Here is a 25,297-nt window from a genome sequence, read left to right as displayed (position 1 = left end):
TATACACATATATATAAAAATATGACATCATTTCAGTTCAGTTCAGTCGCTCAGTTGTGTCCGACTCTTTGTGACCCCATGAATCGCAGCATGCCAGGCCTCCCTGTCCATCACCAACTCCTGGAGTTCACTCAAACTCACGTCCATCGAGTCCATGATACCATCCAGCCATCTCATCCCTGTCGTCCCCTTTTCCTCCTGCCCCCAATCCCTCCCAGCATCAGAGTCTTTTCCAATGAGTCAAATCTTTGCATGAGGTGGCCAAAGTACTGGAGTTTCAGCTTCAGCATCAGTCCCGCCAAAGAAATCCCAGGGCTGATCTGCTTCAGAATGGACTCGCTGGATTTCCTTGCAGTCCAAGGGACTCTCAAGAGTCTTCTCCAACACCAGAGTCCAAAAGTATCAATTCTTTGGCGCTCAGCTTTCTTCACAGTCCAACTCTCACATCCATACATGACCACTGGAAAAACCATAGCCTTGACTAGACAGACCTTTGTTGGCAAAGTAACGTCTCTGCTTTTCAATATGCTATCTAGTTTGGTCATAACTTTCCTTCCAAGGAGTAAGCATCTTTTAATTTCATGACTGCAGTCACCAACTGCAGTGATTTGGGAGCCCAAAAAAATAAAGTCTGACACTGTTTTCACTATTTCCCCATCTATTTCCCATGAAGTGATGGGACCAGATGCCATGATCTTTGTTTTCTGAATGTTGAGCTTTAAGCCAACTTTTTCACTCTCCACTTTCACTTTCATCAAAAAGCTTTTTAGTTCCTCTTCACTTTCTGCCATAAGGGTGGTGTCATCTGCATATCTGAGGTTATTGATATTTCTCCCGGCAATCTTGATTCCAGCTTGTGCTTCTTCCAGCCCAGCATTTCTCATGATGTACGCTGCATATAAGTTAAATAAGCAGGATGACAATATACAGCCTTGACGTACTCATTTTCCTATTTGTAACCAGTCTGTTGTTCTGTGTCCAGTTCTAACTGTTGCTTCCTGACCTGGATACAGGTTTCTCAAGAGGTAGGTCAGGTGGTCTGGTATTCCCATCTCTTTCAGAATTTTCCACAGTTTATTGTGACCCACACAGTCAAAGGCTTTGGCATAGTCAATACAGCAGAAATAGATGTTTTTCTGGAACTCTCTTGCTTTTCCCATGATCCAGCGGATGTTGGCAATTTGATCTCTGGTTCCTCTGCCTTTTCTAAAACCAACTTAAACATCTGGAAGTTCACGGTTCACATATTGCTGAAGCCTGGCTTGGAGAATTTTGAGCATTACTTTACTAGCGTGTGAGATGAGTGCAATTGTGCGGTAGTTTGAGCATTCCTTGGCATTGCCTTTCTTTGGGATTGGAATGAAAACTGACCTTTTCCAGTCCTGTAGCCACTGCTGAGTTTTCCAAATTTGCTGGCATATTGAGTGCAGCATTTTCACAGCATCATCTTTCAGGATTTGAAGTAGCTCAACTGGAATTCCATCACCTGCACTAGCTTTGTTTGTAGTGATGCTTTCTAAGGCCCACTTGACTTCACATTCCAGGATGTCTGGCTCTAGTTGAGTGAGCACACCATCGTGATTATCTTGGTCATGAAGATCTATTTTGTACAGTTCTTTTGTGTATTCTTGCCACCTTTTCTTAATATCTTCTGTTTCTGTTAGGTCCATACCATTTCTGTCCTTTATCGAGCCCATCTTTGCATGAAATGTTCCCTTGGTGTCTCTAATTTTCTTGAAGAGATCTCTAGTCTTTACCATTCTGTTATTTTCCTCTATTTCTTTGCATTGATCACTGAGGAAGGCTTTCTTATCTCTTCTTTCTATTCATACCAAATAGAAAAACAGAATGTGATTAGATATTTGAGAAAAATCCTTGCTTTGTAAAAACCTGATGGAGTTTCATGAAATGTGACAAATTTACAGATTCTAGTGGCACCCCACTCCAGTACTCTTGCCTGGAAAATCCCATGGACAGAGGAGCCTGGTAGGCTGCAGTCCATGGGGTGGCGACTGAGCAACTTCACTTTCAATTTTCACTTTCCACTTTCATGCATTGGAGAAGGAAATGGCAACCCACTCCAGTGTTCTTGCCTGGAGAATCCCAGGGATGGTGGAGCCTGGTGGGCTGCCTTCTATGGGGTCGCAGAGAGTCGGACACGACTGAAGCGACTTAGCAGCAGCAGCAGCAGCAGCGGCAGAGAAATTTTTAGATTTACTACTCGTGGTCAAATAATTTAATCTACCCATTTGTGTATATTAGTAAAGTGGATGGTGGGAATATTATATTATTATTTTCAGGGTAAAAACTGTTTTGATTTCCTTGCAACAAAAAGCATGAAGATAACCTTTATTAATTTCCTACTTTACTTAGCCTAAGAAAATTTGTTACAAATATTTAAATCACATCTTCACACTGATTTTAAATGTTTTTTTAAATTTTATATTGAAGTATAATTAATTTATAATATTTTTTAGTTTCAGGTATACAGCAAAGTGATTCAGTTATTTATTTATATATACATATTTTCTGATTATTTTCCATTACACGTTATTATAAATACTTGTTGCTTATCTATTTTATATAAAATAGTATGTATCTGTTTTTCCCATACTCCTAATTTTCCCTCCTACCTACCTTTCCCTTTGGTAACCAAAGAGATCCAACCAGTCCATCCTAAAGGAGATCAGTCCTGGGTGTTCACTGGAAGGACTGCTGTTGAAGCTGAAACTCCAGGTCTTTGGGCACCTGATATGAAGAGCTGACTCATTTGAAAAAACCCTGATGCTGAGAAAGATTTATGGCAGGAGAAGAAGGGGATGACAGAGGATGAGATAGTTGGATGGCATCACTGATGTGATGGACAAGAGTTTAGGTAGGCTCTGGGAGTTGGTGTTGGACTGGGAGGGCTGGCGTGCTGCAATTCATGGAGTCACAAAGAGTCAGACATGACTGAGCCACTGAACTGAACCATTAGTTTTCTGTGTGTCTAAGTCTGTCTTGTAAATAAATTAATTTCTATTATTTTTTAGATTCCACATATGAGTGTCATATATTTGTCTTTATCTGACTTATTTCCAACTGGCAATATTTCTTTCTTGTATATGAGTAATATTCCATTGTGTGTGTGTGTGTGTGTGTGTGTGTGTGTGTGTGTGTGAGACACCACATATTCTTTATCCACTCATCTGTTGATAGACACAGGTTGCTTCCATGTCTCAGCTACGGTAAATAGTGCTGCCATTGAGGTACATGCATCTTTTCAAATTAGAGTTTTTGCCTTTCCTGGATATATGCTGAGACCTGGGATTGCTGGATCATATGGTAACCTTATTTTTAGTTTTTTAAGAAACTTCCATACTGTTCTCCATAGTGGTTGCACCAGTTTACAGTCCTACCAACAGGGTATGAAGGTTTCCTTTTCTGCACACCATCTCCAGCATTTATTATGTGCAGACATTTTGATGATGGCCATTCTGACTGGTATGAGGTGATACCTCATTGTAGTTTTGTGTTTCTGTAATAATTAATAATGTTGAGCATCTTTTCATGGGCCTGTTGGACATCTGTATATCTTTGACAAATGTCTATTTAGGTCTTCTGCCCATTTACTGATTGGATTATTTGTTTTTGCAATATTGAGTTCTACTAGCTGGTCCTGGAAGTTAATCCTGTTTAGTCACACCATTTGCACATTTTTCCCCACTCTGTAGGTTGTCTTTTTGTCTTGTTTATGGTTTCCTTTGCTGTGCAAACACTTTTAAGTGTAATTAAGTGTTTTTCTTCTATTTCTTTTGATTTAGGAAACTAATCCAAGAAAATATTGCTCCAACTTATGTTAAAGAATGTTCTGCCTATGTTCTCTTTTAGGAGTTTCTACAGTGTCATGTTTTATATTTAGGTCTTTAAACCATTTGAGTTTATTTTTGTTTATGGTGTGAGGGAATTTTCTAACATCATTGATTTACATGAGACTCTCCAGCTTTGACAATACCACTTGCTGAAGATACTGTTGCATATTCTTGCCTCCTTTGTTGAAGATTAATTGATTGTGGGTGTATAGGTTTGTTTCTGGGCTCTCTGTTCTGTTCTGTTGATCTTTATGTCTGTTTTTGTGCCAATACTATGTTGTTCTGATTACTGTAGCTTTGTAGTGTTAGCTAAAGCCCAGGAGGTTTATACCTCCAGCTTTGTTCTTTTCCTCACAGTGGCTTTGACAACTGTTGATCTTTTGTTGTTCCATATAAATTTCAGGATTATTTGTTCTATAATAGTTCTGTGAAAAAAATCACATGTAACTTGATAGGGGTTGCATTAAGTATGTAGATTTCTTTGGGTAGTATGACCACTTTAACAATATCTTGGTCTTATTTGTATATTATTCTAAGAAGTAACAACTGTGAAATTTTACTTTATTTTTATAGATCAAAGCAAAATTTAATTTTGTCACAAGGGAAGATTTATAATTATTGAATACTGAACAATATAAAACACTGATAGCTTTAGATCATTAGCTATCAAGATCACTTTGAACTTTAGATTTCTTTTTTTCAGAACTTTCTGATGTTCTATTCCTGGGATACTAATTTTTTGTTTGTTGTATTTACTGAAACTTTCAGCCATTGATTGATTTTCCTGTGTAAACTTTAATATTGTTATTGTGAGGTTATCTTTATTTTTCTTTTAATACATGTGTATATTGCCCAGAAATTAAAAATGCACTTTCTTTGTTTGCCTTGACTCTGGAGGAATCGATGACCCCAACTTCTCCTGCATTTTACTTTTTAACATTCTAACTCCTTCTACATATTATAGGTTCCACTTGATTCCTCAGAGGTGATTTTTTTGGAGCTGTAAATTTTATATTAGGGATTCCTTTCAGGTCATTTGCTTTCTAGTGATCTAGGGTCCATGCTGCTGCTGCTGCTAAGTCGCTTCAGTCGTGTCGGACTCTGTGCGACCCCATAGACGGCAGCCTACCAGGCTCCCCCATCCCTGGGATTCTCCAGGCAAGAACACTGGAGTGGGTTGCCATTTCCTTCTCCAATGCATTAAAGTAAAAAGTGAAAGTGAAGTCGCTCAGCCATGTCCGACTCTTAGCGACCCCATGGACTGCAGCCTACCAGGCTCCTCTGTCCATGGGATTTTCCAGGTAAGAGTACTGGAGTGGGTTGCCATTGCCTTCTCCATTTAAGAAGCTCAATTTAGACTATATAAAAACTTAAATGCTACCACTTATAACAGACTGTATTCTTTACACATATATTTTCTCTAGTCCTAACATCTTATCTAGTAATCTAAGTCTAAAACCCCTGAGGGCCCCTGGCATTATCTGCTCTCATTTTCTGATGAACTGCTTTTGATTTGACTCTATGTTTTTAGCTCTCAGAATTTCACCTTATTTTAAGGAATTTATTTATTTTGAAAATTGTATTATTTATAATTTCTATGTTTGTACATACAGTTGGGCTGCTTGCCACATCAGCTCAAGTTATTGGGGACAAAAGTCAACCATCGTATTTTTCAGAAGAAAGTTTGAGCACACATATCCGCTTGTTGAAAGTATAGGTGATTTACACTTTCAAGAAGAATTAGACCAATTGGTTATTCCTCTCCCAACATAAATCTCATAAAATGTATTTTTAATAGTTATCAATCATTATTGGTAATGCTATATGATAAAATTGATATTTTCTAAGAGAATAGAACTTAAATGTTCTTGAGTTGAGTTTGAGTTTTAAGCCAGCTCTTTCACTCTCCTCTTTCATCTTCATCTGAAAGTCAAAGTGAAGTTGCTCAGTCATGTCCGAATCTTTGCGATCCCATGGGCTGTAGCCTACCAGGCTTCTCAGTCCATGGGATTTTCCAGGCAAGAGTACTGGAGTGAGTTGCCATTTCCTTCTCCAAAATAAAAGATACATTAAGAAAAAGAAAAAAAAAATGTGTTGTTTAAAAGGCATAATCCTCAATTGGAAAGGGTACAAAAAGTTCCAAGCCAGATAAGTAAAAATCACTTTTATACATATCATAGGAAAATTTTAGAACCCTGTAGTAAAAGATGAAAATTATGGAAGCTCCCCAATGAGAAGTAGCATTTAAATAACAGATATTGCATTGACCTTAACTTTCTTATTTGTTACATTGAATTTAAGAAATAAGTAATTTGTCTTCAGATTACTGTCATTAAAAATTTACTTAGAGTTTTATACATTTATAGAAATAATAATACCTAAACTATCATTAATAGTGAGAGAGAAAATGCAAATCTTTTTCAGAAATACAAAAAAAAAAGGATATTTAAGTATTACTAAATAATGCATTTTAGAAAGAACTGTATATCTAGTAGAAAATGTAACACAACAAACAAACAGAAGGGGGAAAAATGACCTCCTATTACATGTTAAGGTAATTGTAAAAATTAAATAGAGGTTTGAAGCTAAAATCTCAAATGTTAAAAAAAAAAAAAATAACATAGTGAGCTCATTTTTTTTCACCCAAATAGAAGATACATTGGTCAGAATGAGCTTATAGCAATAAGTAATTTTTAAAAATAGACTGGAGGTCGGTGATCCGGTGCTAATATGGTGACTCCAGCATTATTTATGTAGCATTTATATTAAACATTTGTTTAATATTTAAACATATTTCTCTATCAATATGGTGAACTAATCAGCAACTATAACATTTCCTTCCAAATAAAAATACTTTTTGCAAGCTGTCATTTTCTCCATTTCCTTCCAATATTCCATATTTTGTTGAAACCTTCTGGAGTTTTAATTTCTGGGTTTTATTATATTTTCAGTATGCTTCTACTTTTATAGAGTAAATTTTATTGATTGTCTTAAGGTTTATACTCACAATCTCAAATGTTGTATATATTCCACTCTAATTTTTGCTGGCTTCTTTGTTCATCTCTGCTTTTTGTATTTTAAAAGCTTAATAAGTTTTGATCTCAATTTAAAAAAAATCTTTGGATCAGGTCATTAATTGTTTCTAAAAGACCATCTTGCAAGTTGGAAAACATTCTTTTCTTACCCTCAAAAGTGAATGATATTTGTGAAGTACATAAAGTTTTACATTTATAAATTTCTTTTGGAATTGTGTTGTCCAATTTTTTTGTTTATCATCTATTTGCTTTTGAAATGTAACCCATTGATTTTCAATGCTCTAATTGCTTCATTGTTTGTATAATAGTAACTTTTAATTTTGTCAATATGACAATCTTTCTGTAATCTCAACGGATTTAAATTGCATGCATTTATCTTTTATTTCTTTGATATATTCTTATTCCATATGTTAATTTTTCTCCTTTTGTGATTGGTTATCTCTCCTTTTCATGATGCTGATTTCCTCATAAACTTGGTGATTCTTTGTTGTAGTGCTATGTTTAAACGTAAAAGACTATATTGATCAATATTGGTAGTCTGAGGATATTTGTCCAAGCTCACATGAAATTCCCTGATTCAATCTTAGTAGGGCTACATCTGTAAAATATCCTGGTCCCCATTCTTGTGTTTGCAAAGCTGGGGCACAAGTGCATAACATGTGTCCAAAGGAATAGTTTAAGAATGTCAGATTAGCTATTTTGGAGAGTAAAGGAACTCTCAGTCTTTTGTACTGGCTATTATTTAACTCTAGACTTAACACTTCTCTACTCAGCAGATCTCAGAAAGTCATCGGGGTCAGGATTTCCTCTTTCATTTGAAAAACTTTGCTTGATGTTCTAACATCTACGTGCACACAGGAGTAATCTATGTGCATGTAGGTGTTCGCTGCATAGCCCTTTAATTTTAGATTTAGATGCCTTTTAATTGTAGGTGCACAGCCCTTTAATTCCTTAAACTGACAGCTCTGTTTCCTTTCCTTAATTGCCTGATACTTTTAATTCTAAAGAGATACTGCTTTACTTCTGAGAATATTTACTGTTTTGTTGTTCAATCACTCAGTCGTGTCCGACTCTTTGTGACGCCCCAGACTACAGCACGCCAGGCTTTCCTGTCCTTCACCATCTCCCAGAGCTTGCTCAAACTCACATCCATTGAGTCCATGATGCCATCCAGCCATCTGATCCTCTGTTGTTCCCTTCTCCTTCTGCCTTCAATCTTTCCCAGCATTAGGGTCTTTTCCTCATTCTGTCATTTTGATTGTTTCAAAGAATATTTTAGAATAAAGAAGTCGAAGGGTTTACAGTTAGCAGTTCTAATCAGAAATCTACCACTTCGTTGTTGCCTGTCTTGTCCTTTCATTAAAAGAACAAATATGGGAATCAAGGGAAAGCATATGGAAAAGTAAGGACATTGGAGGAGGTATGTTGTTCTGCACCTTGCTGCATGACCATGAGTAGGTCATTTAAACTCTGCCAAGCTATTTCTCTTCATCTAATATGAGGATATTACTGTCTTAGAGGTAGGCATTATGAGAGGAATATATAAGATAAACATATAATTTAACCACCATAGTCTTTGATAGAACAGAATATAAGAGTATTGGCTTCAAGAATACATACCTTGAAAACATTGTTTAATGTTTCTTTGTAGGCAAATAATTGGCTCTTTTAAAATATATTTTGCAAACTGGCAAACATATCCTAAACATTATTTTATAATGCCATTATCCATTAATATGTGAAATAAAAAGGCCACTTTTCACTGCCATTTGATTTTGGCATTTTTGGACACCATTTTTAAAATTGTGTGTCTTCAAATCTATGACACAAAAAAATGCATTATATGCTATAAATAAGAATATCACTTTATGTTACCTCATAATTAATTCATTTTTTCAACCATTGATTGAAAATATAGTCCAGACATTCACTTATTTGAAGTAATGTCTTTAATATATACTACCTTTTAATATACTAGGCATTTGAGGAGGAGAGTCTTTTCTATTGCCATTATCTATACACCTATCTTTAAATTAAGGATAAATTTTTATAGCTATTTAAAATAGTTACTATCCATACATTAATACTTTTCAGTATTTTATTTTTTTCTATTTCATCTCTTTGCATTATATATCTTACTGAATTCTGTCATATCTGCAGCTAGTTTTCAGTTGATCCTCAAGTTTTCCAAGTAAATAATCCTGTATGTATTGATAATATTGTATTTTTTTCCTATAGTATATAAAATATCTCTTTTTATTATTTCCTCTGTAGGCATCATGATATGGATTTTAATGTTTTCTAGATCTTGGTTTCAATGGGAAGACATCTATGCATTCATTATTAAGTACAAAGTTGAATCTTTTTAAGGATATTTTTCATTTTATTTAAGATCTTTCCATTCTTGGCTCAATAAAATTTATTAATTTGTATCTGTTATGTTTTCTAATCAGGACATTTGTTCAGCCTCTATAAAGATCATTGTTTCTCTTATGAAGTGTAGATATATAAATTACTATATTTCTTAATAAAAATTATTTTTTAAAAGTTTAATTCCACTTCTTTGGTCATATTTCACTATAATTTTAATTTATTACTGACTTTATTTAGCTTATTTTTACATTAAAGTATGTTCATAGAATTTAAAACATGGAAGATGGTAATTTTTTTGTAATTTGTACAATTTTACCTATATTTAATTTCACAATTTTACTAATTTGAGAAAAATGTTTATTTATTACTGTCTGGAATAAAATGTATGTCAGAGATAATATGGATTTCATGAAAGTCTTAGTGCCTTCACTTCTAAAGTTATTGAATTTTATAACTAATATTTAAATAATAATTTATTAGTTATTATTGCCCTATAAAATATTTCAAAGAGCTATTGTAGACTAATGGAGATTTTTCTTTATTCTTTTTATATTATTTTATTTTAATTTTGGTGTGTATATTAACTTTTTTAAATTAGAATCAATTTTTATTTTATGTATCCTGCATCTACATATGTTTACATATATATTAAACACTATTTCTGCTTTATTGACTATGCCAAAGCCTTTGACTGTGTGAATGACAATAAACTGTGGAAAATTATGAAAGAGATGGGAATACCAGAGCACATGACCTGCCTCTTGAGAAACCTATATGCAGGTCAGGAAGGAACAGTTAGAACTGGGCATGGAACAACAGACTGGTTCCAAGTAGGAAAAGGAGTACATCAAGGCTGTATATTGTCACCCTGCTTATTTAACTTATATGCAGAGTACATGAAGAGAAATGCTGGGTTGGAAGAAGCACAAGCTGGAATCAAGATTGCCGGGAGAAATATCAATAACCTCAGATATGCAGATGACATCACCCTTATGGCAGAAAGTGAAGAGGAACTGAAAAGCCTCTTGATGAAAGTGAAAGAGGAGAGTAGAAAAGTTGGCTTAAAGCTCAACATTCAGAAAACAAAGATCATGGCATCTGGTCCCATCACTTCATGGGAAATAGATGGGGAAACAGTGGAAACAGTGTCAGACTATTTTTTTGGGCTTCAAAGTCACTGCAGATGGTGACTGCAGCCATGAAATTAAAAGACACTTACTCCTTGGAAGAAAAGTTATGACCAACCTAGATAGCATATTGAAAAGCAGAGACATTACTTTGCCAACAAAGGTCTGTCTAGTCAAGGCTATGGTTTTTCCAGTGGTCATGTATGGATGTGAGAGTTGGACTGTGAAGAAAGCTGAGTGCCAAAGAATTGATGCTTTTGAACTGCGGTGTTGGAGAAGACTCTTGAGAGTCCCTTGGACTGCAAGGAGATCCAACCAGTCCATTCTGAAGGAGATCAGCCCTGGGATTTCTTTGGAAGGAATGATGCTAAAGCTGAAACTCCAGTACTTTGGCCACCTCATGCGAAGAGTTGACTCATTGGAAAAGACTCTGATGCTGGGAGGACTGGGGGCAAGAGGAGAAAGGGACGACAGAGGATGAGATGGCTGGATGGCATCACCGACTCAATGGACGTGAGTCTGAGTGAACTCCAGGAGTTGGTGATGGACAGGGAGGCCTGGCATGCTGGGATTCGTGGGGTCGTAAAGAGTCGGACACGACTGAGCGACTGAACTAAACTGAACTGATACACATACTTGTTGCTGCTGCTGCTGCTAAGTCGATTCAGTCATGTCTGACTCTGTGCAACCCCTAGATGGCAGCCCACCAGGCTCCCCCATCTCTGGGATTCTCCAGGCAAGAACACTGGAGTGGGTTGCCATTTCCTTTCTAATGCATGAAAATGAAAATTGAAAGTGAAGTTGTTCTGTCGTGTCCGACTCTTCACAACCCTATGCAACCTACCAGACTCCTCCGTCCAGGCTTTTCTGTTCATGGAATTTTCCAGGCAAATTTGCCTGGAAACAGAAAATGGAGCAGTTTGCCATTTCTTCCTCCAGGGAGTCTTCCAGATCCAGGGATTAATCTTGCATCTCTAGTGTCTCCTGAAATGGTAGGCAGGTTCTTTACCACTAGCACCACCTTATAAGTTTGTCCTGTTTTCATCTTTAGTTTGGTTTTTTTCCATACCATCAATTTACCTCTCATAAAAATATTCTTCAGCATTTTCTTGATATACATCTGTCCACAGACTCCTCCATCCATGGGATTTTGCAGGCAAGAGTACTGGAGTGGGTTGCCATTGCCTTCTCCAATACATACTTGTTACTTTTCCCAAAAATGATAACTCTATGGAATGATGAACCATAAAGCATGCACTCATATTTCCATTATTAGTTTTGATAGGGAATATGTTTTCTTAATCTTAAAAGCACTAATATACGTTTAGTGCTGACTCTATCAGTCAAGGACACAATTCATAACCAATTTCATTTTTTCTTTCACTGACTTTATCTTAGTTTATCTACCTACTATTAAATTATTTATATCTCTCATTTCTATTTTTCAAAGGATTTAATTAAAATGGCTCAGTATTCATTACGTAAGTTTTTTCTTAGTACTCATCAAGTGGAGAACTTTTGAGTTAATGACCCTCTTCCAATTAGAAATATTTAGCATACCTTTTCTTAACAGCAAATAATTAAAATGAATGAAATTGTTGAACTTTTGGCCAATAACCAAAGATCAGTTTTAATATACTGTTACATTACTCACTATGTTGTTACCTCAATAATGGACATGTCTTTTCTCACTGGATTTTATTACCACAGCTCTGTATTCTCATGTAATGTTTATGTATTTTTGTGTGCTTAGTCGCTCAGTCATGTCCAACTCTTTGCAATCCCATGGACTCTAAAATATTTTTGAGTAACTTAAAGTAAGCCGTTTTCAATATTCTTATTAATCTGTTGAATTAAGTGGCATGTTGACTTTTAAAGACTATATGGGGCTAGGTAGATAACTTTTTAATGACTAACTTGGAAAACTTAGTTTCTCAATTGTAAGTTCTGTGCTTTTGGAAGTTTTAATTCTTTTCCTTTCACTCAGTTTCAAAGTCAACTTTTCCTTTTGCAACAACTGTTATGCCTCATTTAAAAATAAATGGCCCTCTATAAGAAATATTTTTTTCTAGTTTTATAGGAAAACTCAATATAGTACATAACTTTTCCCTGGCTTAGCAGCTAATCTGAGAAAATAAAGGCTATACACTTCAACTGATAGATGCCCCAGACATCTTAAGTGCAAGCTTCAAATACAGATATTTTATCATATAAGTCATTTGATTTCCTATAAAACGTTTATACTTAGCTTGTATCTCTGTTAATGATTGTCTTATGCAGCACTATACAAAACTTGGGAGGCCTTTAAAAATACTGAATTTAAACTGAAATAATTATCAGCACTCTGCACAAGTGGGTCAAGTTTGGAAGAGAAGAATTGCACTGCCAGCTTTGAGTAAGACCCGAGGCAGGCACAAAGCACATGATGTGGACTGGCCTTCTTTGATTATTTTCAATGAAGTTCCTCAGCTATTGTGACCTAAATCTCCATTTAGTTTGCTTGTTTTCCTTCGTTCATTATTTTAAATATGCTGAATTTTTTAAAGAATAGTCCTAGGCAAATATTAAAATTTGTGTGAGAGTCTGTCTTACCTCTGGTAACTCCCTTGTGCCCCTTCTTTACAGAGGGCAAACATATTAGTTAATCTTGTTTATGTCTTGAGTAACATAATACTATGGTAACTCAGTGATTAAAATTACTTATTTTCATAAAGTGAAAGTGAAAGTCACTCAGTCATGTCCGACTCTTTGCAACCCCATGGACTATACAGTCCAAAATACTCGAGTGAGTAGCCTTTCCCTTCTCCAGGGGATCTTCCCAACCCAGGGATTGAATGCAAGTTTCCCACACTGCAGGCAGGTTCTTTACCAGCTGAGCCACAGGGAAGCCTAAAAATACTGGAGTGGGTAGCCTATCCCTTCCCCAGTGGATCTTCCCCACCCAGGAATTGAACTGGGGTCTCCTGCATTGCAGGTGGATTCTTTACTAACTGAGCTATGAGGGAAGCCCCTAGTTTTTTTCCCCTTTATTTTCATAAAGGAAGTCTAGAATACCACTTGTAAAGCCATGCTAGACTGATTATACACATATCCTTGGATTTTAGAACTAGATCTCCAAGAAATTTTTTCCAGTTGGTGCTGGGCAGTAGAGATTCAAGGTCAAGGTTACTACAGAGTATGCTCCTAATTAAAAAAAAAAAAAAAGATTTTTTTTTTTCTCTCTTCTTTCTTTTCCTTTCTCTTTTCTCTCCGTGCAATTAAGGACTTTTGAAACCTAGCGAAAGGCTAAGCCCTAGAGGTAAAGGGAAATAATAAGCAGTAAAAATATATATGTTTCTGTATCTATTTTAAAAATTGAATTTATTATAAAAGCTTTCGATAAGAAATATTACAAAGACAAGGATTTCATTGGTGAATTCTATCAAACTTTAATAAGTAGTACCAATCTCACAAAATCTCTTACAAAACATACGAAAGAAGGAAATATTTTTAATCTGCTTTTATGAATTCAATACAACCATGACACTAAAATCTATTACAAGTATATTAATATATTGCAAACAGATCATAAAACAAGAAAAGTAGAGACCAGTGTCCCTCTTGTACATGGATATTAAAAATGTAAACAGTATTTTAGCAAAGGGAATCCAGAAACATATAAAATATAAAACTTCACCATGTAAATTTACCTAAGGAATGCAAGGTTAGTTTATCATCAAAATTTAACATAATAAATGCATAAGAATGATGTGACAAGGTTCAGGAAATGGCATGATTGTTTTCTAAATATAGACGGTAACTTCTTCAGAAATGGTAGAGGCAAGAACTTAATAGTGAAATATTGAATCTTTAGCTCTTACAGGAACAAGACAAGGATATCCACTCTCATCATTTCTAATCAGCATCATAATAGAGGCTCTATCCAGGGCAGTAAGCATGAAAATGAAACACATGTGTGAATATTAAGGAGGAAGAAATAAAGTTATCTTCATTCACATATAATAGTGTTATTTATATAGAAAAGGCTTCCCAGGTGGCTCAGTGGTAAAGAATCTGCCTGCCAAAGCAGGAAACAGGAGACACAGGTTGGATCCCTGGGTCAAAAAGATCTCTTGGAGGAGAGAATAACAACTCACTCCAGTTTCTTGCCTGGAATATTCCATAGACAGAAGAGCTTGAAGGACTACATTCCATGAAGTCGCAAAGAGGCAAACATGACTGAGAACACTCTTTATGGAGAAAATGCTACAAATCCAAAAAAAAAAAAAAAAAAAAAAAATTCCACCAGAACTAATAAGTGACTTTAGCAACATAGTAGTAGCCTATCTACACCTCTCTGTTTAAAAGTGGTCAGTTTATGACTAATCCTTTGGCACTCCCAATCTTACTTACCATATTCATTGTATTCTATTGTTTGCCTACTTTTGTAAAAATACAAAACTTCACAAGGGCTAAGATCTTTTATCTGTTTCAGTAAAGTATCACCAGTGCAAAGCATAGTACCTATGTGGTAAACATATAAATACTTGTTGAGTTTTAAATGGTTTGTATTTACAATTAAAATAAAGTGTGGTAATGGAAAGGAATAAATGGATTAAGCTGGTGAATTAATCAAAACAATTCTAATTATTTTGCTGTCTTTTGCTATGAATCAGTTTTACAAGGCTTCAAAATTCAAAAGCTTCCCTGGTGGCTCAGAGAGTAGAGAATCTGCCTGCAATGCAGGATACCTGGGTTCTATCCCTGGGCTGAGGAGATTTGCTAGAGAAGGGAATGGCAACCCACTCCAATATTCTTGTCTGGAGAAATTCATGGACAGAGGAGCCTGGTGGGTCACTGTCCATAGGGTCACAAAGATACGACTGAGTGACTAGCTCACTCAAAGTTAGTTATAGATATTACCTTGAATCTGGCTTAGATAGTTGTAGCTTCCCTGAACCTTTTTCTTAACTTCCAATTCCGATACTTGCTTCACAAGGATGCTGGACAATCACAGAGAGAAAGAAAGAAAAAAACAAAACAAAACTCGAAACAAAATCTAGTCATAGTTTCCTCATAGAATAAGCCATCCTATATTTTAGTACCTATACAGTTTCAGCTAGTTTTACCCATATTTTCTCATTGAATTTTACCTATATTTTCTCATTGAATTATTACTGCAGTTTAACAAGCTCCTTAAGGGTCACTGAGTTAAAAATCTCTTTAAAGAAATAATACCCGGATGACTATCATTTCCTAAATGGTCATGGATATATTGAATTGTTTAAATAGAAAGCTTTGGTCATTTCTGAGAATCTGTTTAGAAGAGAATGTGTGTAGCTATATATGTATATGAAATATAGCCATATAGAAGCAAATAGTTAAATTACTACTTAAATTACTAATTGAAATTGCACATAGTTGAATTACTGTCACTTTCAAGTCAAGCTCTCAGAAAATAATCCACTGCTTTCCCATAATAATTTATGTAACTTATTTAACCTAATTTTGTTTGTAAATGTTAAAGATTGCTTATAAATGAACATTTTTGGTATGCACAGTGAAGAGTCACAGAGACTACACAGTAAGTTAACAAACTCTGTATTGGGAATGTCAACCTCATTGTGAAAAAATTTCTTTAGGGATTATATTGGTGAGAACGACTGACTTCCAGATGCATATATTGCTTGAGATTGGAAAGACAGTGATAAAGAGAGTTATTTGACTCTTGTCAGAGTGATGAATTTAGACAATAAAGGAAAAAATATAAAAATTGACATGGGAAATATTTGGAAAGTTTCAGCAATATAGTTACAAATGCTTACTGGTGAACTTCATAACACCTCCAATTTTATATTCATGTCCACAGAAAAAGCCATATTTCCATGCCAGGCAAATTTGTCACATTAAAAACTGTTTACCTATATCTTACAAAAGAAATTTCTTTCTAACAGATTTTACACTTCCAAAGCCCCTTGCCAGTTAGTTCCATTTGCACTATTTGCTTGCATATTAATGGCTCATAATTTGAAGGGGTCATACCTAAAATGATGGATCCCTGATTTGCTGGTCGATTTATGAACCTGATTCAATGTTACTTTGCCAATGCAATACTTATTCTTTAAAATTATTTGTTTCATCATATTTTATCAGACATGTGAAGTAATGTTCCCTAGTGAATTCCAAAAAGTGATTTGCTAAACTCTTAATTTTAAATTGCTTTCACTCAGACATAGATTACCAGACATCAAGTACTGACTATAGCTTTTTTAACCAGCACAAACATATTTTAACTACAGAAATTTATCAATAATCCCTAGAGGTTTGAGGGGAAATTTTCCTTATTTAATCAAATATTTGCAAATATGAGGAAGAAGGAAAGAAAGGGATTAAGACCTCTGCATATATGCAAACAAAATTAATACAAATACATATGTTTGTAAATCTAATAGCTCCCTTTTCATATTGGTATACTGGTTCATTTAATTAATCTTTTAGGTCTTATTGTCTATGTTATCATCCATTTCCTTGAGAGTGAAAATCTGATGCTATTAAAATGTACTTGTGATTCATATTAGGGCTTCCCAGGTAGCGCAGTGGTAAAGAATCCATCACCCTGACAATTCAGGAGATACAAGAGACGTGGGTTCAATCCCTGGGTTGGAAAGACCCCCTGGAGTAGGAAATGGCAACCCATTCCAGTATTCTTGCCTGAAAAATCCCATGGACAAAGGAGCCTGGGGGGCTACAGTCCATGGGGTTGCAAAGAGTTGGACAAGACTGAGTGAGTGACTGAGCACAGCAGGATTCATACTATGTGTATGATAGTCTAAACTGCTGAGTCATGACCAATTTTCCGTATTTAATATTCAGTGTGATGTGGAATCTATGCTAGGTCTCTCCAAGTGTGAAACTGGCATCTTCTCCAGTGCTATTGCTTCTTTCACTGGAGAATGCTTGCTCCATTTAGAGAAGACTCCACCCCATTGGGAAAAATCAAAATGTGGCCATTCAGAGTGGGAAAGCTACATTTAAAAGGAAACTGCAACTCAAGGACTTCAGGTTAAATAGAGTTATTCTTGGCTTTCCAACTCAGGTGCCAAGTGTTGTTAAACCCCCACCAAAAAGGTGTCCAAATGAAAAAGCCCTCACCTTAATCAGAATTCCAGTAACAATTCTTCAAATTATAGGATAATTGATAAATTCTGTTAATATTTTAACCTGTAATCCATGAATTTCATTTATTCGTCTCTCTGTTTCATTTGCTTACTAAGTGACTTAGTAAATCAATAATTGAGTTATTGCTATGTTTTATGTAATGTTTTGGGTCTTGGAGATACAGCAGTGAACAAAATAGTCCAAATCCCTGCTCTTGAGCACTCACTTTCTGACAGGTGTATTGACCTACTTTCTCAGGAAAGAGAGTTATGAGTCAGATCTAAATCATGTCTTTTAATCTAGCCCCGATCGAACTATATCTAATAGTAAATCCTTATTAATGTTTATTATGTTTTTATATTTTTATAGTGATAATGTAAGATTTTCTTTATGTTTGATGCTTTAATCATTTAAATAGTTTTTAGAATACTTATTCTGGAAGAACAGACTTCAATTTCCGAAGAAAGGAGAACAAACATCATTTGAACTTAACTTGAGTAATAATTTTCTGTACCTAACTGGGTCAAAAATACAGATTATTGTACTCATAAAGATATTCATGTTCTGTTACTTTCATTTGTCAATGACTCTTTCCTTCTTCCACATTGAATGGCAATTTCTAATGTAAGTCAAGATTGTTGCTATCGGAAGATAAGAAAAGGAAATATTGAGGCTTAATGTTTTGAATATAAAAATATTATGTCTGATATTTTCTATAAAAATGTTATGTTACTCGTACATTAGAATATGAACTCATTATATTGACAAATAGCCTTGCTATATGCTTATGCTAATTTATTAGATCAGATATATGTCAATACTGCTATGTAGTGACAATGCCAATACATTATATAAGACTCATTTTCAAAAATAACACTGATAACTTTTGGCCAAGTAAATGTAACCATCAAAAACAGAAACCACCATGAAATGTACAGAAATTTGTTCCATAGGGAGAAAAAGAAACAAACACCCAACTTAGCCAAAGTCTACTTTACAAATCAAAACAGTGACAATGTTGAGATCTTCTGGAAATTAAAGCTATATCTTTTATGAAAGTGTCATGATATTTCTGGCTTCTGGATAGACTACAAACAAAATGTAATAGAAAAACAGCCCAATCACTTTCCTTCCTATGTAGGGAAAAACCTAGTTCTTCCCCACTGTGTATTTCTTCTCTGTGTGTCTTCTTTTACTACTCACACAGAACACTTCATTTCTGATACTTCTGATCTCCAAACATGTGAAAGTTTTTCCCTGCAACAAGCAATTCTGTGACCCCAGTAGGGTGTTTGAGAATTTAACTCAATTCTGACATTACTGACCTGGATACAGCGCCAGATTTCACACGTTCAGGGCTCAGCCCCACAAGTGTGTCCATGCCACAACCTTCGCCCACACTAACCCCTTCCAATGCCAATCAAAAGTCCAGGTTACTCTGCATTTCTGACCAAAAAGCTGTAGATCAGCACTTCCAACCAGGTTCCAACAACCCCTTCTTTGGTTTCGATTAATTTGGTGGAGGAGCATAGATCTCAGCAAAACACTTATGTTTACCAGTTTATTAAAAGATATGACAGAAGATACAGATGGACACTTAGAGTTAAACATGCAGAGGGCAAAATCTGGGAGAATCCTGAGTTCAGGGGCTTCTGTCCCCGTGGAGTTGGGGTGCATCATCTTATTGATGTGAATGCATCCTCCAACCTGGAAGCTCTCCAAACTTCATGCTTATCAGGTTTTATGGAGGCTGCATCAACTAGGAATGATCAGTTATTATTATAATTCCAGTTCCAGTTCCCTTCCCCTCTCTAGAGGTTGGAGGAGTAGGACAGAAAATTCCAAGTTTCTAATTAGGGCTTGGTCTTCCTGGTGAGGTGACTCTATGCAGGAGCCAAGCAGGAGCCCATCAAAGTCATCTTATTAGAATAAAAGATGCTCCTGCTACTCTTATCACATAGGAATTTATAAGGGTTTTTGGAGCTCTTTGCCAGAAGGCAGAGACCAATATATAGTTTTTCTGTTATTGTCATTTTTATGTGAGGCTTTTCCAAAGTGAATTTTGGTCTGTATTTTGTACTCATATTTAAAAATGAAGTACTATAAAGCTTTCTAGACTTTCCATGTATATGAGTAAAAGAAAATCTATTTTTGTCTACTTTCACAATGCTTCTGACACCATATGTGTGGGATTATAGCACCAAGTAATTCATTTCTTTGTGGACACTAACTGAGTTTCCTGAAGTATAATTCATTCTGACACTAATTACATGGAATCAGTTCAGACCCCCAAAGTTTAGGGGCTCAGTCCCACAAAACTGCCCTCCTCTTCAGAGGCAAATCATAAAGAATCTTCCCAACCCAAGGATCAAACCCTGGTCTCCTGCATTGCAGGTAGATTGTTTACTGACTAAGCTACAAGGGAAGTCCATAAGAGCATCACAAACTACTAAATAATTCAATGTAAACTTCACAATAGCACAGAAACTTTATGGAAAAAATTGATTGAAAGACATGGAGATAACAAATGCAAAGGCATCCTTATGTTAATTATGAGTTGAATTCAATACAACTAAAACTACTACTAAGTTTGATTTTTCAATCAAACTAGAGAATTTGATGCTAAAATTGACACTGAAAAACTAATATTCAAGCCATGTAAATGCTAAGAACAAAAATTTGTGATGGTATGTTAGCCTCCTAAACATTAAAACATGAGATACAACCTCAGTCATTCATATAATATGTTGTTTGTGCATAAATAGACAAAGAAAAGAGTGGAATTGAATAAAAAGTTCATAAATAACCTCAAGTACATAATAGATTTTGAATATACAATGACACTGACATCTATATATATATATATATGTCAATGTCAATGACTTAAACATATGAAATGATGTTTAATATCAGTCATAGTTGGATATATATATATATATATATATACATATATATATACATGAAAGTTATAATGAGATATTTCTAAGACATCACACTGGCAAAAATGAAAATGTAAATTCCTGATAAAATCACTACAAATTAGTAATTTTCTGTTAGAGTAGCTGTAGAAAGACAATAACTCTCATACATTTCCTTTTTGATCCTACATTTCCACTTTTTTTTTAAATTTACCATGAAAATATACTGCCAATAATATGGAAACATATATATATATATACACACACACACAAGGTTATTCATTATAGCATAGTTTGTAATTGCAAAAGATTGAAAATAAAATGAATGGCCATACATAGTGATTGAATCAACTATAGTACACATAACAAAGTATAATGAAACTATATAAAAGTATAAGATTTAGGTCAGTGAACTGTTATGTCTTTTTTTTTAATATCAACATACATTTTATTTTATTTTTAAAATGTATTAGAATACAGTTTATTTACAATATTGTGTTAGTTTTAGGTATATAGCAAAGCAAATCTGTTATACATAGACATAAACCTACTCTTTGTAAGATTCTTTTCCCATGTCATTATAGAGCATTGAGTAGAGTTCCTTGCGCTCAATAGGATTGTGTGTGTCAATCCCAGTCTTCCATTTTATCCTTCTCCCCTTACCCACCAATAATCATAAGTTTAATATGAAGGAATTTTCAAAATCCATATTTCAAGGGGCAAAGGGTTAAAGAATATCTATGGTATTACATTTTTGTAAGAAAATATTTCGAAATTATATGCATATATAGTATATAAAACATTCGGTTCAGTTCAGTCACTCAGTCGTGCCCAACACTTTGCGATCCCATGGACTGCAGCACGCTAAGCTTCCCTGTCCTTCACTGACTCCTGGAGCTTGCTTGGACTCATGTCCGTCCATTTGGTGATGCCATTCAACCATCTCATCCTCTGTCGTCCCCTTCTCCTCCTGCCTTCAATCTTTCCCAACATCAGGGGCTTTTCCAATGAGTCTGTTCTTCCCATCAGGTGGCCAAAGTATTAGAGTTTCAGCTTTAGCATAAGTCCTTCCAATTAATATTTAGGACTGATTTCCTTTAGGATTGACAGGTTTGATCTCCTTGCAGTCCAAAGGACTCCCAAGAGTCTTCTCCAACACCACAGTTCAAAAGCATACCTATATAAAACATATATGTATAATAAGTGGGATTCTCTGGTTGTTCAGTGGTAAAGAATCTGCCTGAAATGCAAGAGCTGCAGGAGATGTGGGTTCGATCTCTGGGTGGGAAAGACACCCTGGAGGAGGGCGTGGCAACTCACTCCAGTATTCTTGCCTGGAAAATCCCATGGACAGAGGAGCCTGGTGGAGCTATAGTCCATAGGAATCCAAAGACTTGAACACACTGAAGACTTAGCACACATGCACATGTATAATTATATAAGTATACATACATGTATATTGCATATGCATGAATGCATAGTATATGTAAATATATATTTGCTCATTTTTGTGTAAAGAAATGAACATGAAGAGTAAAGAGAAACAGAGAGTAAACAGAAATAAACAGAAAGAATAAACTAGAAATTAATGAGATTGGTTTTGTGTAGGATGTGGGTGGAAATAGGTTAAAAATGATGGAGACATTAAAATGTGAAAGAATGGATACTAGATGAGTGACATTTGGTATAAATATGTAAGATGTTATTATCTGACATGCATTTTAAATCAGTCACTCTGACTACTGATTAACAGCTTTGAAGAAGGAAATCTTTATAATTAGAGATGACAACGAATTTTTTGGATTATCTGTGGACTTGATATCCTTGATAATCAGGAACTATGCATCCTCTCAAGATATAAATGAACAAGCAAAATTCTGTTAGTTAAAAGTCAGCTTCTATAAAGCTGGCCTTATGTGTTTATTTTAGATTTTTTGAGAGATTTATCACGTTTTTATATCTATTGTTATAAATTAGTTATATTGTAGCTCAGTTTTTTAAGTTTATTTCTAAAAATGATAATGTATTATGTAAAAACTACACATGTAAGTGCTTGATTTAGAAAGAATATTTTCATTAAAACATCTTCTCCTTACCCAACCATCAGAGGCATAGTAACATGCAAGGTTAATTTTAAAGTATAGTCCAAGAAAAGAAAAAAAAAAAAAAAAAAACAGATTTCTTCTAAGTGTCTATTCAATTCTAGCTAAAGAAGATAAAACTCTTAAAAGGAGCAAATGTTATTAAAGGAGATTTTCTAAATAGAGACTGTTAGGTCAATGGTAAAAATTATAGGAATCATTTTGAACTAGTTTTACTCCTCTTAGAATTTAAAAATCAAGCCATTAAAATTAACAGTTGCAGTGTTAACAGTGAATGCCAGCTAAAACAAAGCAGTTAATCACCAGGAATAGCATATTAAAACTGTTAATTCGTAGGTTTGAAACTTCCTTTTAATTAGAGCTGTAAGAAAAGTTTCTAGTTCAAAGCAAATCTGAGATCTCATGCCTCTGTCATGGTTGTAAAATTTCACAAAGAAAAGTCCTTTTAGAGGGGAGTCAGTGATGATGGGATATCCGAGCACCTGATTTCAGAGCATTAACCTATGATAACCTATAACTGAGGTGCAACACTTCTGACTTCTGGGAAGTGATAAAAGCCATTAGACTGGGTTAGCACTTTTCAGAGTCAGTGGATTTCATTTAGATGACATAAATATTAAAAGAAAAAGCAAAAGGAAGACATTTCTAGGAATAAGATCTAAAAAGCTAGCATCATAGAATAGCTTTTAGAAATATGGGAATTGTTGATAACAGTATATTTTGAGGTCAGTAGTTTTGTTTCCTGAAGCCAGCTTCTCTGATTTGGATCTCTCTGATTGTAGTATTACCTAGAGAGGTTGATAAAATGTGGGTTCCTGCAGCCATGAAATTAAAAGACACTTACTCCTTGGAAGGAAAGTTATGACCAACCTAGATAGCATATTCAAAAGCAGAGACATTACTTTGCCAACAAAGGTTCGTCTAGTCAAGGCTATGGTTTTTCCTGTGGTCATGTATGGGTGTGAGAGTTGGACTGTGAAGAAGGCTGAGCACTGAAGAATTGATGCTTTTGAACTGTGGTGTTGGAGAAGACTCTTGAGAGTCCCTTGGACTGCAAGGAGATCCAACCAATCCATTCTGAAGGAGATCAGCCCTGGGATTTCTTTGGAAGGAATGATGCTAAAGCTGAAACTCCAGTACTTTGGCCACCTCATGTGAAGAGTTGACTCATTGGAAAAGACTCTGATGCTGGGAGGGATTGGGGGTAGGAGGAGAAGGGGATGACAGAGGATGAGATGGCTGGATGGCATCACCGATAGATGGATGTGAGTCTCAGTGAACTCCGGAAGTTGGTGATGGACAGGGAGGCCTGGCGTGCTGCGATTCATGGGGTTGCAAAGAGTCGGACATGACTGAGAGACTGATCTGATCTGACCTGGCCATTGCAAACAGAAATTCTGATTCACTCAGTTTGAGGTTAGCCAGGAATCTGCATTTTAGTGTGCATCCTAGAAGACCTTAGTGCATGTACAGTGACTTTGAAATATGCTTCTTTTGATTCACATTTTCAGTAATGCTTTTAGCCTCTGATTTTGGTGAGCTCTCTGTGTGAATGACAAGAACAAGCAGGAATCAAAAAGTGAAAATAACAATAAACAAACAAAAAAAATGAAGCAATTCTTAATACAGGTACATTTGTATCAACTATTTAAATAAAATACATGCAGTTAAAATGGGCAACAAAAATGTCCAGCCACCAGGAAAATTTACATCTAGTCTACTCATACTATCAGTCCAAACATTGACTTCTGTTGCTATTTCTGTCTACAAATGAAATAATAAGGATTTTATGTTTATATGTACTGAACATCTTATTACTCATTCTGTGCATAACCAGATGAAAACATATTTCTAGGTTATCTGGTCAAGCACAATATACAGCATATAGCAGATGTCCTGTAAATGTTTCTTGAATGTAATCAATTTCCATTACTGTTCCGTGATTTTCATTTCTTTCCAAATTCTGCAACCCCTGTTAAAATATCCAACTACAGTTATCCACCATGGCAGTAATGGCAGTGTATGGTTGTAAAGATGCAGGCCCTGAGTCAACCAGATGTAGTTGCTAACTTTTATCAGTTATGAGTAATTACTCATGCAATTACTTTACTTTTCTGTCTCAGAATACTTAATTATAAAATCTAATAATAAAAATAACTACCTCAAAGGAGGGTGTTTCATTGATTAAATTAACAATGTTTGTGTCAGTGCATAATAAATATTAATTATATCCTGGAAGAGCCATATGCAGTTATGAAATTTCTATTTACTGAAGAAAAACTTAATGGAATGGCAACCCACTCCAGTATTCTTGCCTGGAGAATCCCACAGATGGAGGAGCCTGGTGGGCTACAGTTTATGGGGTTGCAAAGAATCAGGCACTACTGAGCGACTTCACTTTCACTTTCACTTTCTTTCATACTGCAATATTAATTATGTTGATGATTTTCAGGTCAGAAAACTAGAAATCCAAACTATGCCATTACCTTGTAACATAAAATAAAGATAATTATGGAGAGAGCATGTATTCTTAGTAATGATAGGAAAAGATCATTCAGAAGTAAATGTTATAAATAATTCTTAGTAAAACTGCAATGTATCTTTATTGACTCAACAACAGTCATAAACACATGTACATGTGCATACACATGTATCACAACATATGTCCAGTAAAATTTTCATGAACAGGTATAGCTGAAATTGTTAACATCTGTATTGAGAAGTAATTGGCATACAATAAGCTGTATATATCTA

This window comes from Bos indicus, chromosome 8, assembly GCF_029378745.1.
Source record: "Bos indicus isolate NIAB-ARS_2022 breed Sahiwal x Tharparkar chromosome 8, NIAB-ARS_B.indTharparkar_mat_pri_1.0, whole genome shotgun sequence".
NCBI classification, from domain to species: domain Eukaryota; kingdom Metazoa; phylum Chordata; class Mammalia; order Artiodactyla; family Bovidae; genus Bos; species Bos indicus.
Note: the sequence above shows the minus strand (reverse complement) of the source record.